The 16,123-nt window shown below is 36.2% G+C and overlaps 1 long non-coding RNA gene and 1 pseudogene across 1 annotated transcript in view; both read right to left on the bottom strand.

Moving 5' to 3' along the window:
• Positions 1-16,123, bottom strand: part of LOC143664582 (uncharacterized) — a 116,478-nt gene that overhangs the window by 15,524 nt on the left and 84,831 nt on the right. The window lies entirely within an intron of this gene.
• Positions 7,963-9,425, bottom strand: LOC143664579 (isocitrate dehydrogenase [NADP] cytoplasmic pseudogene; annotated as a pseudogene).

A 16,123-nucleotide genomic window follows, 5' to 3' on the forward strand; every position in this document is an offset into this window, starting at 1 on the left:
TAAATCAAAAACATTAGGCAAATGCCACACTCACAAATGGTCTACAGGCTAAGTTTGTATCTTGGGCTCGCTGTCACATTGCTGAGGGATAATAGCCATATGGGTCTTAGAAGCACTATTATATAATCTTGGGACCACTATTGTCTAGCCCTTAATGTTCTTGGAATCTTTTCTGTATAAATGAAAAGATGTTTTAAGTACTGACATTTGAAGACAGGACCTTATAGCCAAACTTGGATTCCTTGAGGATGTGTTTTATTTGCAGCACTCTGAATCTGATCTTTTCCCTAAGGTTATCTCTTTGATTGTGTTTCTTGAAAAGATTGTCCTGGGCACTTTACATTTTCTCTAAATTTTATATTAAAAAAAATGAACAGTTTATCTTTGTTTCATTTTGCTTATCATTAATTTTGTTATAGGCATCTTGAAGAGGTCAGATGGTATCTCCAATACTTCCCAGAAATCTCCTTAGCTAGATCACTGGATTCGCCAGGAATAATTTCTATTTTCTTTCTCACATAGGTGACAGTGTTGTCAAGCTTTCTGACCCTACATAACAGGGATCTCTTTTCCTCCAGTCTCCAATAAATTGTTTCTCACTTTCCATCAAGCACTCTGACCGCCAGCTTGAGAACCTCATACCTGCTTCCATTCCATGTTCCCCAGTTCCATGCCACATGTTGTACTGTCAGTTTTTCCACTTCTGTTATAAAATTCTGTTCCATCACAGAACTGCATAGCTACATCAAAACTTCCTGGCTTAAAACATCAGCTATTTTATTATATACCTCAGTTTTCTCGGTCAGGCATTCAGACAGGGCTTGACAGAGTATTTCTTCTGTTCAATGTTTATGTTATTATTATTAGAGAAGTAGTTTTACAGAAAAATCATGCATAAAATACAGAGCTCCCATATACTACCTTATTATTAATACCTTGATTTAGTGTGTTACATTTGTTACAATCCATGAGAGAACATTTTTTATAATTTTTGTATAAACTATAGTCCATCATTTGCAACAGGGTTCACTGTTTGTGTTGTACTATCCTATGTTGTTGTTTTTTAAATTTTTATTCTAGTAAATATATATACCTGAAAATTTCCCCTTTTCACCACATTCAAATATATAATTTAGTGTTATTAATTAAGTTCAGTGTTAGGCTATCACCCCCACCATTCATAATCAAGACTTCTCCATCAATCCAATAGAAAACCTATGCAATTTACACATTAAATATCCACCCCAGCCCCTGGTAAACTATATTCTAGTTTCTGACTCTATGAATTTCTATATTCTAGTTATTTCATATCAGTGAGATCATACAATATTTGACCTTTTGTCAGACTTATTTCATTCAACATGATTTCTCCAAGGTTCATCCATGTTGTCATAGAAACCAGAACTTCATATCTTTTAATGGCCAAATAATAGTCCACCATATGCATTTACCACATTTTAATTATCTACCATCTGATGGACACTTGAGTTACTTCCATCTTTTGACACTTAGAAGGTTACTATAAACACTGATGTGCAAGTATCTGTTTGAGTCCCTGTTTTCTTTTCTTTTGGGTATATACTTAGAAGTGGGTTTACCAGGTCATAAAGTGATTCTATACTTAACTTTCTGAGGAGCTGCAAAACCGTCTTCATAGTTGCTTCATCATTTTACATTCCTACCAACAATGAATAAGTCTTATTTCTCCATGTCCAATTCAACAATTGTAATTTTTCCCCTTTTTTCAGTAGCAGTCATTCCAGTGGGTGTAATATAGTATCTCATTGTGGTTTTGATTTGCATTCCCTAATAGCTAACTATGTGGAGCATCTTTCCATGTGCTTTTTGGCAATTTTATATCCTCCTTAGAGAAATGTCTGGTCAAGACTTTTGCCTATTTAAAAAAAAAATTGGATTGCTTGTCTTTTTACTGCTGAGTTGTAGGATTTATTTATATATTTTGTATATTAAATCCTTATTGGATAGGTAGTTTCCAAATATTTTCTCCTATTGTATAGGTTGTCACTTTATTTTCATGATAAGGTCCTTTGAGGCACAAAAGTTTTTAATTTTGTTGAGGTTCCATTTATCTATTTTTCCTTTTGTTTCTTGCACTTTTGGTATAAAGACTAAGAAACCATTGTCTAACATGTCTAATCATCCTGAAGATGATTTCCTACATTTTCTTCTAGAGGTTTGATAGTTCTAGCTCTTATATTAAGTTCTTTGATTCATTTTGAGTTGATATTTGTATATGGTGTGAGGTAGGAGTCCTCCTTATTTTTTTGCAAAATGAGATCCAGTTTCCCCTCATCAATTACTGAACAGACCATTCTTTCCCAATTGTGTGATCTTTGCCACCTTATCAAAAATCAGTTGGCCATAAATGTGAAGGTTGATTTCTGAGCTCTCAATTCTATTTCATTTGTCTATGTGTCTGTCCTTGTGCAGTACCATGCTCTTTTGCTTACTGTGGGCTTGTAAAAAGTTTTAATATTTGGAAGTGTGAGTCCTCCAACTTTGTTTTTCTTTTTCAAGGTGGCAATAGCTATTTGGAGTCCCTTGCCTTTCCATATAAATTCAATAATTGGATTTTCCATTTTTGCGTAGACAGTTGCTACAATTTATATTGGGATTGCATTGAATCTATAAATTGCATTGGGTAGTATTGCTATCTTAACAATATTTAGTCTTCCTATCCATGTACACAGAATGTCCTTTTATTTATTTAGGTCTTCTTTAATTTGTTTTAGGAGTTAATTTATGGTTTTCTATGTACAAGTCCCTTACATTCTTCATTAGATTTTTATCTAAATATTCTATTCTTTTAGTTGCTATTTTGAACAGAATTTTTTTCTTGAGTTCTTCTCCAGAAAAACTGTTCAACAGTATAGAAACACTATTGATTTTTGGGTGTTGATTTTTTTAACTACTTTTTATTGTCTACCTCTTCCACTTCCTGACCTCCATACACACTTAGTGCCACACACTTTGCATGCATTATCTCATTACCTTTCCAAGTCTACAAGGTAGGTATTACTATTTCCTTTTACATATGTAGAAACTGATACATGTAGAGATTATTATTTGCCCAGGGTTACTTGGCTAATAAGTAATTCAGTCAGAAATTGAACTCAAGGTGGTTTAACTTTAAAGCCAATTATCTTGCCTCAAGCTGGATTCCTATTTTTATGTTTCCATTCTATTGTTTTAAATCCATAACTGTTTTTCTTTCTCTGTACAGTAGATTAATTAATAAAATTTGGTGTTTGGGGGCTTTTTGCTCTCTATAAAAAGAAACTGGTCATTTTTCCTGTATCCCCGCATTTCCAGGGCATGCATTCTTAAAATGTCCATGTGATATCTCCTAGTTCTTATTTTAAGCAACTGCTAACTAGGACCCAAGTGTGTTAGTGCACCTCATTGGAGTTTTGTTAGACATTTTTCCCCAATTTTTCTAAGTGAGAATTTTCAGTTCTCATGAGAAAAGTGAACTTTGGGCCTTCAGTTTAGTGGCCTACTTCTATATCCTTCATATCTGTGTGTGTATGTGTGTGTGTGTGTATTTAAATTAGTTTGGGTACCCTTTTTACCTCCTTCAACTATAGTTCAAAAAAATCAATAAACTTTAAATACCTGACCATAAAATGATATCTGTGTTTGGCATTATCTAGGATTATAAAATGGTTTCACTAGCATTTTCTTAAAAATGCTCAGTTATACAGGTGTGAATACAGACTCTAACAATTCTATACTTAAATTCCATTGGAAATGGTTCTATGGGAGACATGGTTCCCAGAGCTTCTAATATCTCCACTAACCTTGACCTGAAGAGTAAATCCAGCAGAAGCACAGTTTTGTGATGGTTCAGGTATACTAGTTGAAGACGCTTTCATGTAATATACATTTTTAAAGAGAAGATCTAGAGCATTAAGCTGAGAGAGAGAGAGGGCAGAAAGAGAGGGGATAGACAGGCCAGACAGACAAAAGAATTGAAACATTTCTGAACAGCAATTGAATTATAGGTCAACTTGTGTTAAGATCAAACATTAGAAAAACGAACTCAAAAGTAGCTTACCTTCTTCTCTAATTGCAGCATTTCTAAGTGAAAGTGCATCCAATTCTGATAAATTGCCTTAGGTGAGATCCATAATCTTTATTTTTCCCTCATCTTCATTATTTGAAGCAATTATTTTCCCATGTGACTCAGTGTGTCAACATACATGCCAATATGTAACTGGGGATTTAATTTGTCGGTCATGGAGCGAAATGGAGGATAAGATCCCAGATTATAACATCACACATGTTTTCTCAGGTGCTTCTAAGTGGCAAGCTTTATTGATAAAGTGGTCTTTTGATTACTGAAATTTCCAGCAGTATTTTTAGTTCCAGTACAAGTAAATAAACTCTTATGAAGTTATTTTGAATCAAATCATTCTGAATCTGGCCCAAGAAAGATGAGGAAAAACATGCAGTAACTATTTTATGTTTATTTTGCATCACACATTGTAAAGTGCGAAGAGAAGAGCAAGTGCTTTAATTAAAAGGGACAATTTTCTTAGGAAAAACAATTGCTATGCTTGCTAACTGAATCTCATGTGCTGCTGATCCAAACTGGGGCTTTAATATATGCCATCTTTTTAAATGCCAAATGAACCAGCAGTAGTTGTGACTGCATATTTACTCAGTGTAATTGATAGAAATGTTTAATTAAATATTATGAAGGGTAATTCTCTAGCTTTCTCTATCAGACAAATTGAAACCACGAGCTTCTGAGATTAGTCTCCTATAATTAAATAAAAACGCTCAAAGAATGGAGAAGCAATGCTGCCAAAGTTTAAAATAGTTTCAAAATACATTTGTTTACCAAACTTTGCATAAGAATTTCCTCAATTGTTTCCTCTACCCTCCTTTCTTCCTCAAGCAGCTACAATGTGAAATGACTATAGGGGATAGAACTCATCAAAGAGTCTATGGATTAGTGATAAGGGATTAATTGTCAAGTAAATACACAGGGAATTAATGCCACAAGGAAGAGTAAAGTATATTATATTTTCAACTGAAGGGGAAAACCCCATTTGAAATCATTCACATTTAAACATTTTCCTGATTAAAAAAATAGGCTGCCTCCATAAACCCTCGGTCATGCTTGGTAAATAGAGGGTGGATCTTTCATTAACAGTCTAAGTGTAAATAGGTCCCTGTCACAATGTTAGCCATGAATCCTAGTCATTTCATGCTCAGGTTAAATATCCAGCTCTACACTTGCACATTTTAGCAATTGAGCATTAAATGGCAAATGCATGCCCCCCTTTAAAAAACTGATTTAAATTTTTACAAAATTTTGTAATTTACAAAATTTGTAGTTTTTTACAAAATTTAAATTTACAAAATCACTTTTTTACAAAAGTGATTTAAAATTTTACACTTTTATGAAAGTGTCCAAATATCAACCAGTTCTGACAGCATTGTAATTCAAAACAGCTGCCCTCTGCTCCTTCCCTTACCAATCTCCTTGCCCCACAATATCCCTCAGAACTGTTCTAAAAGTATTCTAGTTGTTTCATCTGGGAGTTACCTCCATGTCTTTAAATAACAAGATTATCCTGCCCATCTTTGCTTTGAATGGTGAAGATATACCAAGGATGACTATTTGGGAAGTTTCTTTCTGCATGTCTATCTCATCTATTTTCAGAAAAAAGATAACCAGTTTTCATCTGATTATTTGAGAAATTAATTTGTACCTCACTCAGCCTTTCTCAATACAGACATAAGGAAGGTACTTTTCCACTGAACAGACAACCAAGTTTTTTCTGGGTGTCATTTTAATTTATAGGAATAATTTGTGCAAAGTAGAAAATTAATGATGTCAGAAGGCCAAATGCTTTATTATGTTTGCAACATGAGAAACAATAAGTGACATGCCAGGAGCTCTATTTTGCTAAAGAAAAACAACAGGTCTTGAATGTTAATGTTGTTTTCTAGCTAAAACCTCAAATATTTACAAGACAGAATCCTTAGGATAATGTTTTCTATGAAACTGACCTCCTATTTCATTCAGGTTGAATCCCCTTGCTGGGCGTTTCCCTCTCCATTCCCAGACTATTAGATTCCTCTAAATAGCTTGTTGTGATTCAGTTTCACTGGTTTTCTTTGTCTTATTCCTGTGAGTTTCTTACTGTGTTTCCCAAACTGTGTTCCATGGAATAATAGTTCCAGGGTGTGTTATGGTGTTTTGACATTTTCTTTCCTTGCAGATTCACAACATGCAATAACATACCGAAGTCTCTTGAAAGTGCTACCATGGGAAAACAAAAACAAAAACAAAACCCACAGAAACAAAAACATAAAAACCTCTCTTACACTTACACCCTTTCCTTACTTGTTAAAACTAGAATATTTTTGTTTGAGAGTCAGCTAAAAAAGGTGATGAGCAGGCAACCAGTTTTAAAAGCATTTTTTGAAGATTTTCTCTTACCTGTAACATTTTTTACTTTTTTTCCTGCTTTCTATGAGAAAATCTCATTCATCTTGTAAGAATTGTGTTCTATTACTTTCATAGAAATGTGCCTGGGATTTGGGTAAGTAGGGAAAAGGAAAAGGTATTTTGGGTCAGAAACAATATAAAATGTGTTTATATTATTTAACAACTATTAATGTCAGTGTATCAGTCTCATTTCTCATCCATATTCTGAGCTTCTTTAAAACAAATAGCACTACAAATACAGCTTCTCAAATTATCCTGAAATACCACGTGCACTTCTGGAAATCACACCTTAAAAGGACATTTTATAGCTTAAAAAAAGATCTAGTGAAGGATTGGAGACAAGGAATTACCACTTAGAAACATCCGGCTAAGGGGAAAACCGACTTTTTGTCCTAATCTGGAAATACCAGCTCAAGTAACTATGATGTGTGATTTGAATGAAGAATAGGAAAAATAAAGGGAAGCAGTAAAGAACCACTAACAGATAACCTCAGAAGAAAATATAAGTGAACATAAAGACGGTTTAGATAAACTTACAAATGGCATTATGCCTAGTAAGAGAAGCTGGAGATAACACTACTGATTTTCATTTGTTACAGAAGAAAACATACTTCCGAGGAAAGGAAATCTTCACAACATTTTTTCAGATGACTATCATTTACTGGCTGGTGTGACTTTATGCAATTACATGACTTCTCTGTGCTATAGTTTCCTCATTTATAAAAAATGAAGAATGGTGCTTATGTCAGAGACAATTTTTTTGACATTAGTACTCAATTTCAATTAAAATTAACCATTCAGGTGAAAAACAGGACTAGAATAATGTTGAACATACACTTCTGAAAAATCATATTTATAGAAAACAAACAAAACAGGCCAGTAGGAGTCCAAAAAAGGTGCAGCTTGGGCTATTGCACTTGGATGAAATATGCTAATTAAGGTAGCATAATACTTAAATTACACAAGACAAGGAGGAGGGGAAAAACAGAGAGGACAAATCTCCAGGTTGTATTTATCTGGATTTCAAATTCTCCTGTGGACTAAAAACTATTCAGCATTTTCAAAACATTCAACAAGAACTCTTTTCAAAAATGACTGCAGAGTCTTCAACATGTTTTAGTTGCAGGCAGGCTCTTTGCTCTAAATTGTGTTCCTGCCATACACAGCTCCTCCTCTCTAAAGGGGGCAAGGTAGGGAAGGGAGTGAGTTTCTGCTTTACACGTGTTTTAGGGAACGATACTGTGGCTATAATTTACCTTTCAAAACCAACACCCTTGATTTTGGTCATTTATTCCTGAACACGAGTAAAAGAGCAGCACACATGAGTACTAAAGGAATCCGTAGGCTGCTACTAGAAAAGGAAATCAAATCAAGTCAGAGTCCCTTGCCATATTCATGAAAGTGGCAATAAATGTAGGCATAAGAAGAAAGACTGTAAATTTACAAAAAATATAAACTTTAGGCTTGTAAACAAAATTACAAAATTGATTTTTGCCTTTTTCTTTGAGAGTTAAACAGAAAAAATGTAAATCAGTGAACTTAGCTATAAAACAGACAAAAAACCTTAGCTGAGGCATGACCCCTGAGCCAGTTTTATTTTCAAGTTTTCGCCAAGTTTGTCCGTGAACTCAAATGTATTCAAGTAGTCGAAACGTTGCATGTTGGACAAACCTTTAATGCAAGCAGCCAAGTCCTTGGTCATGAAGCCAGTCTTGATGGTTTCAACAGACTTCTAAGACCTTTACAAAGAAGCAAAACTCTTTGTTCTTACCAGGCCTAGGTCTACGGGCTAACCATCTGGCCCAGGCAAAAATGGAAGCAATGGGATTGGTGGACATCTCCTGTCCTTTCTGGTGCATGAGGCATGGCCATGTTACAGTCCTGTGGGCAGCTTCTGCTTCTACCACCTTGCGATCCAGACATGCTGTCATCATGCCAAGAGAGCCAAAACTTGGGCCACAGACCTTGATTGTATATCACCATCATAGACTTTACAGGCCCAGATAAAGCTTTCCTTGACTTCATGTCTTGGACCACCATGCCATCGATGAACCTGTGTTCAGACCAGATCTCTTAGTCTTCAAATTAGGATTTGTACTGCTTTTCATGCATCTCTTGAAAGATGTCCTTAAAATGCCCATTGTATTTCTTCAGAATAGTGTTTTTGATGCTCAGATACAAAGACCAACCCTCAGACAGAACCATATGGAAAGAACTGTGTGCAAAATCTTCAATGGATTTATCTTGATTGTACATCACCATGGTAATGCCATAACACTCTTCAAAGTTATGTACTAAGTATGCCATTTTTTAGGCTCCATCACTTGGTGCATAGAGTACCTCTACTTTGCCAGGTCTAGAAGCAACAAAATCAGCTGCTCTGTATTGATCCTTCAAAAGCATAATGACTTAAGATGATGGCTTTTATCCATCTGCTCATAAGCAAGGAGATATTTCTGCAGATAATAGCTTTCCTGAAGACAGTGCTATCCAGAATATTCAGATGGTGCCATATTTAGATTTCCACATTTGTTTCAAATTTAACTCTTCAACTGTTTTCTCATCAGGGGTGCTAGTTCACACTTGACACCAATGTTATACTTTATAGTTCTGCAGCGTCCTTAGTGATCTGGCTATGAGTGCCATCAGGATTCTCTATGCCTAAATCATAGCTGTGCAGATCCAGGCCCACATAGGGTAAAATGAGCTTTTCTTTAATCAAGTCCCAAATGATCCATGTCATTTCATCTCCTTGTGTCTCTAGTACAGAACCACCACGGATTTTCTGGGACATTTTGACTTTGATAAATTAATCCTCTGTAATGAATCAGCCTCTAGTCTCCCAACACAGCTGAATCTTGCTGACTCAGCTGAGTACAACTTGTCTGCTATAGAAGTGGATGTGCGGGCGAGGCACTGGCTGCACCACTGCCACTCAGACTCAAACTAAGGTACACACGCTGGCAACCCCAGGTGGACTCTAGCTGTTTGCTTCTGATACGATGTCTGCAGAAACTCCCTTCTAGACTATTATGAAGATAAAAGCAACTGGCTTTTAGTAGGGGCACAATGTGTGATAGCTCTTTTTATTATCACTTTTCTCCATTCCCTATGGTGACTATTAATGACATTAGTAGCTAACATTTGGTGAGTTGTTGCATATATTTTGTTACCCACTTCAATCATCTCATTTAATTATCACAACGCGGGGATGTGAATATTATCATCTCCATTTTACAAATGTAGAAAAGGAAGCCTAGCTAGGTAAAGAAACTTCCCCCAAAGTAACACAGCCAATTCATTAGGATTTAAACTGAGACAGTTTAATTCCAAGTCTGATTCTTTACCAGGACATGCTCTTCTCTGACTTAGACCTTTCCTTGTAGGTTGAGAATGAGTTTCAAGTATGCTGAAGTTTTGCTTCGTTGAATCCTAGGTGGAGACTTACTTCAATGAACCATACAAAACACATTTGTGTGTGTGTGTGTTGCAATGTGGAATACACTGAAAAGTCCTTCTCTGCCAGAGGATGAGAACACTAGGCCCTTAGAAAATGCTAGTTGATTGAAAAAAAACAAGAAACTTGACTGAAAGATTTTTGATTAGAAAAAATTTTCCTTTCTCACCTCCTGTCCATCTCTACCATTTTCTCTGTCCTTCAGCCTTGTGACGCATTCCATGCATTTATTCTTCTCTCCTCTTATATTTTTCTTAAAACTTTTTTTTATTGTAGTAACATATTTACAACTCAAAATTTTCCGTTTTCACTACTTTCAAGTATACAATTCAGTGGTATTAATTACATTCACCATATTGTGCTGTCATCACCAACATCCATTATGCAAACTTTTCATCACTTCAAACAAAAACTTGTACCCATTAAGCAATAATTCCTCCATCCCCTCACCCCCAACCTCTGATAACCTGTAATCTACTCTCTATCCCTGTGGATTTGCTTGTTCCAGGTATTTCATATCAGTGAGATCATAAAATATTTGCCTTTTGTGTCTGGCTTATTTTACCCAACATGTTGTTTTCAAGGTTCATCCATGTTGTAACACGTATCAGAATTTCATTCCTTCTTATGCTATATAGTAAGTCCAGGCCCTTTCATGTCCTGATGCACATTACACCCACCACCACAAATACCCAGCTATGCTTCATTCTTTTCTGCTTGCCTGAGATCCACTCTTGCTCATAGGACAGAGAGGGATTGTTGAAACATGTGGTGAGTTCTCTAGACAGAGAAAGTCACTCCCTACACACCATTTTCTACATAACTGGGTCATTATTCTTGTTATATTGCTGAAGTTGGCTGTGTGATTACAGGCCTGCTGGAAGACAGGCTCCTTGAGGATGCAGCAGAGAACTTTTCTTGTTTATTCCTGCTGCTATTACCTAACATGTGGTCTAACTCCCATCATGACCCAGTCAGTGTCTGCTGCATTAACAGGAGCAAAATCTTGAAGTTAGTATTGTCTTTACTGTGAAACCGTTTCCTTGGATTGGAAAGCTGGAACATGATTTTATATCCCAATTGCAACTTCTCTTCTGATGGCTGTATTCTATTTGTGATAAAGAGAAAACTATGACAAACTTCTTTAAAGGCTGAGAGACATGGATAATCTAGTCTAGTGTATCCATCCAGGTCTTGTTATGAATTTGGATTGAAACTGATTTTTTTTTTAATTGATGGCTTGGTCTAGTGAGTGTTGCTGAAGCTCAAATATACAAAGAAAGAAAAATACAGATGCAAGCGATCTATGAATGATTTGACAATTTTACTGCATTATAGGGATATTATCTATTTAATCTTTACACTACAATGGTTTTTTAATCATCCATGGTATGCATGTTTGTGGTTTAGGGCTATGTACCTCAGAAAAACATGCTTTGAACTTAATTCATTCTGCTGAATGTGGACTCATGGTAAATACAATCTTTTCAAGATGTTACTTCAGTTAAGGTGTGGCTGAACTCAATCAGGATGAGTCTTAACCGATTACTGAAGTCCTTCATAAGCAGAATGAAATGCAGACAGAGAGAGAAAAAGCCATGGGAAGCAAGAGCTGGAGGTCAGTGGAACCTGGAAGAGAAAGAAGAGGCCAGGAGAGACAGCCATGTGCATTGTCATGGGAGAGAAGAGCCCAGGACCCAGGAGCATCAGCAGCCAGTCGCAGAAGGCCACAGTCTTTGGGGAGAAAGCTGCACTTTCATGACAACTCCATTTGGACTTTCCCTAGTTTCAAAACCCTGAGCTAATAAATCCCCATGGTTTAAGCAACTCAAACACATGTCATTTGGTTGAGCAGCCAAGGAAACTAAAACAGAATGATAGACTCTCCTAGACTTCTGCTGAACCAGATCTGAGTAGGAAAGGAGGATTTTTGCATATCCTAAGACATCTTAAAATATCCAAGATTAGTTATCCTGGAAATTATTGTCTGGGAGTATGATTCTCTTTGATGGTTTTTGATTTATAGTCAGTGGACATTATACAGAAAAATAGAATAGTCCAAGAATATCAACATATCATGAAAGGAATTTTAAGATTTTGAGTAGAGAAAGATCTTTATTCTGATGAAAGATATAGGAAAAGAATTATAATTTTGAAATATTCGGTGGCCTGGGTATATATTTTTTCCATGTCTTTGTTATCATCAGCCTTCCTTTATATGTTTTTGTAAATTGCAATAACTCTTGGAATTTTAATAATCTATTCAATGTTAAGAGGTACTGTAGTTAAAGTAGCCAAATGAAACCACCTTGGCCATGAATTATAGCTATTTTAGCAAATTTCCTTTTGATGGTGAATTTGTCATTTTTAATGACATTTACTCCCTATGCAAGGTACTCTGACCATAGTTTCTGTCACCATGGTAACAAGTTGTTGCCAGAGTCATGGCTTTTATTCCCAGAATTGACTCTTTCATATTACACTATTTCATGATTCCAAATATACCTCAGCCAGTGTTTCCCAAGTATATGTTTCAACAGAAACTATCAGAGATATTACAAATGGACCCGTCCACTCCAACCTTGGGATTTAGTGTAGAGCAGGCACACCACTCCAGACTTTTCAAAGGGCAGTTGGTACACCTCTGCCTATAAATCCTGAAGGAACTATTAAAAATACAGATTCAGGAACCCATGAAGACAGCCTATTGAATAAGCATCTCTGGGAGTCCTAGAAATCGCAGGTCAAACAAGCATGTCAAGTATAGTCTGCTCACTGTGGGAGAAGAAAAATGACATCCTTTCTTATGAAACTCAGCAAATTATTATTAAATCTTAGTGATAAATGAATGGTCATTCATATGTCTTCTTCAGATCCCAATGGATCTGACAGTTTTTATTGTATGTGATTTCCAAGAGTTGGTATAGAAATGCTCCTTAATTGAAATAGTCCTCATTTTTGGTTTTTATTTTATCGTCCTTTACTTCTTGGCATCTTGTACATGAAATCAGAGGCTGTTTTAGAGACATGAGATGACAGCTTTTTCAGAGCCCCGTTCTGGATGCTGATAGCTCTGAGCTTCCCAAGGCAAGCAGCAGGTCGATCTTGCGAACCACGGAGAAGCTTATTGCATGATGGACATGTCACCTTGTCAGATGAAAGGCCACTGGTATCCAGGTTCCTCTGTCACGTGGAAAGGCACATGGTAATATCTGCAGGTTCTTCTCTCCTGGTTCTGGTTTCAATGGCAGTCTCCAAATGTATCTGGGCATTTCTCTCTTAGCTTCTCTGAGCTTTCTGAGTTTCATCTGTCTTTTCTCCAGTCTGAAGAAACATTCACCATCTTCATCATGTGGTCTTCAGCTTTCCAAGGTCATTCCAGGCACTGAACTTTTCTATTCCTGTGGTTTTCCTGCCTTAAGTTTGGCACTTGTAGAAGAAGGTCTGTTTCCCAGGGAGTAGAGGTGGCATTGACACTTCTGTAGTAGGGAACTCCGAAGGCTGCTGGCAAGTGCAAACCCAGGAAAAGGCACACACCCCTATTTCTATCTCCTGAAGGTCTCTGTTACCAACAACATATTCCAAGTTTATTCACTAATGTCAGTTCATATCAGTGAGACCATACAGTATTTGTCCTTTAGTTTTTGGTTAGTCTCACTCAGCATAATGTTCTCAAGGTCCATCCATGTTATTACATGCTTCATAAGTTTATCCTGTCTTAAAGCTGCATAATATTCCATCATATGTATATACCACAGTTTGTTTAGCCACTCGTCTGTTGATGGACATTTTGGCTGTTTCCATCTCCTTGCAATTGTAAATAATGCTGCTATAAACATTGGTGTGCAAATGTCCATTTGTGTCTTTGCCCTTAAGTCCTCTGAGTAGATACCTAGCAGTGGTATTGCTGGGTCATATGGCAATTCTATATTCAGTTTTTTGAGGAACCGCCAAACTGTCTTCCACAGTGGTTGCACCATTTGACATTCCCACCAACAATGAATAAGTGTGCCTCTTTCTCCACATCCTCTCCAGCACTTGTCATTTTCTGCTTTGTTGATAATGGCCATTATGGTGGGTGTGAGATGATATCTCATTGTGGTTTCATTGGCATTTCTCTAATGGCCAGGGACGTTGAGCATCTCTTCATGTGCCTTTTGGCCATTTGTATTTCCTCTTCTGATAGGTGTCTGTTCAAGTCTTTTTCCCATTTTGTAATTAGATTGGCTGTCTTTTTGTCATTGAGTTGAATAATCTCTTTATAAATTCTGGATACTAGACCTTTATCTGAGATGTCGTTTCCAAATATTGTCTCCCATTGTGTAGGCTTTTTACTTTCTTGATGAAGTTCTTTGATACACAAAAGTGTTTAATTTTGAGGAGCTCCCATTTATTTCTTTCTTTCTTCAGTACTCTTGCTTTAGGTGTAAGGTCCATAAAACTGCCTCCAATTATAAGATTTATAAGATATCTCCCTACATTTTCCTCTAACTGTTATATGGTCTTAGACCTAATGTTTAGATCTTTGATCCATTTTGAGTTAACTTTTGTATAGGGTGTGAGATACGGGTCCTCTTTCATTCTTTTGCATATGGATATCCAGTTCTCTAGGCACCATTTATTGAAGAGACTGTTCTGTCCCAGGTGGGTTGGCTTGACTGCCTTATCAAAGATCAAATGTCCATAGATGAGAGGGTCTATATCTGAGCACTCTATTCTATTCCATTGGTCAATATATCTACCTTTATGCCAGTACCATGCTGTTTTGACCACTGTGGCTTCATAATATGCCTTAAAGTCAGGCAGCGTGAGACCTCCAGCTTCGTTGTTTTTCCTAAAGATACTTTTAGCAATTCGGGGCACCCTGCCCTTCCAGTTAAATTTGCTTATTGGTTTTTCTATTTCTGAAAAGTAAATTGTTGAGATTTTGATTGCTATTGCATTGAATCTGTAAATCAATTTAGGTAGAATTGACATCTTAACTATATTTAGACTTCCAATCCATGAACATGGTATGCCCTTCCATCTATGTAGGTCTTCTGTGATTTCTTTTAACAGTTTCTTGTAGTTTTCTTTGTATAGGTCTTTTGTCTCTTTAGTTAAATTTATTCCTAAGTATTTTATTCTTTTAGTTGCAATTGCAAATGGAATTCGTTTCTTGATTTCCCCCTCAGGTTGCTCATTACTAGTGTATAGAAACACTACAGATTTTTGAATGTTGATCTTGTAACCTGCCACTTTGCTGTACTCGTTTATTAGCAAAACAGTAGTTTTGCTGTGGATTTTTCAGGGTTTTCGATGTATAGTATCATATCATCTGCAAACAGTGATAGTTTTACTTCTGCCTTTCCAATTCTGATGCCTTGTATTTCTTTTTCTTGTCTAATTGCTCTGGCTAGAACTTCCAACACGATGTTGAATAACAGTGGTGATAGTGGACATCCTTGTGTTGTTCCTGATCTTAGGGGGAAAGTTTTCAATTTTTCCCCATTGAGGATATTAGCTGTGGGTTTTTCATATATTCCCTTTATCATTTTAAGGAAGTTCCCTTGTATTCCTATCCTTTGAAGTGTTTTCAACAGGAAAGGATGTTGAATCTGGACAAATGCCTTCTCTGCATCAATTGAGATGATCATGTGATTTTTCTGCTTTGATTTGTTGAAATGGTGTATTACCATTGATTTTCTTATGTTGAACCATCCTTGCATACCTGGGATGAATCCTACTTGGTCATGATGTATAATTCTTTTAATGTTTTGCTGGATTCAATTTGCTAGAGTTTTGTTGAGGATTTTTGCATCTATATTCATTAGAGACATTGGTTTGTAGTTTTCTTTTTTTGTAATATCTTTGCCTGATTTTAGTATGAGGGTGATGTTGGCTTCATAGAATGAATTAAGTAGCTTTCCCTCCACTTCAATTTTTTTGAAGGGTTTGAGCAGGGTTGGTACTAATTCTTTCTGGAATGTTTGGTAGAATTCACATGTGAAGCTATCTGGTCCTGGACTTTTCTTTTTGGGAAGCTTTTTAATGACTGATTCAATTTCTTTACTTGTGATTGGTTTGTTGAAGTCATCTATTTCTTCTTGAGTCAAAGTTGGTTGTTCATGCCTTTTAGAAAGTTGTCAATTTCAACTACATTGTTGTATTTATTAGCATAAAGTTTTTCATAGTATCCT

Source organism: Tamandua tetradactyla, chromosome 20, assembly GCF_023851605.1.
Source record: "Tamandua tetradactyla isolate mTamTet1 chromosome 20, mTamTet1.pri, whole genome shotgun sequence".
Lineage (NCBI taxonomy): Eukaryota > Metazoa > Chordata > Mammalia > Pilosa > Myrmecophagidae > Tamandua > Tamandua tetradactyla.